The following is a 1831-nucleotide window of genomic DNA, read 5'->3' on the forward strand; positions in this document are numbered from 1 at the left end:
AACCAATAGCAACACCTAGGAGCACCTGGGAATTTATTGTATAGATACATAGATATATACATCAAACTATATTCCAATAGGCATGTGAATATTGACAGGCATCAGCAACTACTACTTGAAAGCTATTCTTCCTTTTTATATGTGTGTATACATATTCATAATTGCACATGTAAATACTTGTTTTGTGGCACTGTCGGTGTCACTGTTGATTATTTCTTTATTCTTTATTTTAACAGTCAATGTAATTCGAGGAGGATTTTTGGTAGCTGTGCACACACCACAAGAAACTAAGTTGAAGGTTGGTGGTCCGATCCCCAGCTCCTACAGTCAATATGCCAAAAGGCGCAAGACACTGAACCCTGTAGTAGTATTATAGTGGTAGTTTGTGAGTGCCTGCGTGAAAAGGTGAATATGGCTTGTAGTGTAAAGCACTTTGAGTGGTTGCTAAGACTAGAAAAGTTTACTATCCATGTACAACAATGTACAGATCCCTGTTCCAGTGCACAGGACCCTTCTCTAACCCTAACACTGAATGGGTACGGGGTATTATAGGACTTTTTACCTCCTTACCCCCCTAAGGTTGATGGTAATAGTAGCAGCATTGAGTCTGAGGCACTCTAATCGTAACTTAAAAACCGTCCATGCAGTCATGGAAAAGTCACAGAAGACAACCCCTTCAACTCTCCTTTAGGGTATAAAGTACAGATTTACAGAGAGATCTAAAGAGACAATCATGGTAGCACATGTGCTACCATATAATGCACATGTAATCACAAAGGTTTCACATGGGTATTTACAGGTGCTTCACACATTTTACCACCAAAATGTTCCAAAACCACATGTTTCCCATGTGCAAAACATGTAAACACATGAATTTAAATGTGAAATTCATCATCAATCAAAGTTATTTGTATAGCCCATATTCACAAATCACAATTTGTCTCATAGGGCTTTAACAAGGTGTGACATCCTCTGCCCTTAACCCTCAACAAGAGTAAGGAAAAACTACTAAAAAAAACCTTTTAACAGGGTAAAAAGAACGTAGAAACCTCAGAGAGAGCCACTTGTGAGGGATCCCTCTCCCAGGACGGACAGAAGTGCAATGGATGCCACGTGTAAAGGAGAACATCAGAAAGATAAGGGTATTTACAGCATTGATTAGAATAAACACTTTGTAGCATAATGGAAGGTCAATGAATTGATGGATTATTGTCAGTAATGGTCGAGTATCTGAGTAGACATATTGTATATCAAGCAGTCTTGTTGTAATCATAGTCCACGGTCAGCAGCCACCACGATCATGATCCACCATCACGATCGGATGCCACTATAGTCCACAATCATTGTCCCCTGCCGCCATCAGGATCCACCATCAGCTGCCACCTCAATCGTGGTCCACCACCACTATCAGATGCCAACACGATACAGGAACCGCCATTATTATCACGATCAGACAGCACGATACAGAATCCGCCATACAGGATCCACCATTACGATCACGTAATTCATCGGGTTTTATAGTGTTAAACTAAAACACATGTGAGCAGAAAGATTGTGGTTGTAATTAGTAAAAAAGAAAACATAATTTGCCGGCCTGTTGCAGGACACAAACACTACAGCAAAATAAGATGCACTACTTACCCATCCACTATACCTTGGCCTCTGCACCAAACTTCCACCTTACCCTTAGTTAGTGTGATGCTGAACTGGTATATAAAGTGATTGACTTTTCACCTTATGTGTTTGTAGAAAACACGAACTCAGAACTTTGACATTATAGTGATTTCTAAACAGTGGAAAATGTGTCAGTCTGCTCTTCTCCCAAAGTTGA

This window comes from Hippoglossus hippoglossus, chromosome 11 (assembly GCF_009819705.1).
Source record: "Hippoglossus hippoglossus isolate fHipHip1 chromosome 11, fHipHip1.pri, whole genome shotgun sequence".
Taxonomy (NCBI): domain Eukaryota; kingdom Metazoa; phylum Chordata; class Actinopteri; order Pleuronectiformes; family Pleuronectidae; genus Hippoglossus; species Hippoglossus hippoglossus.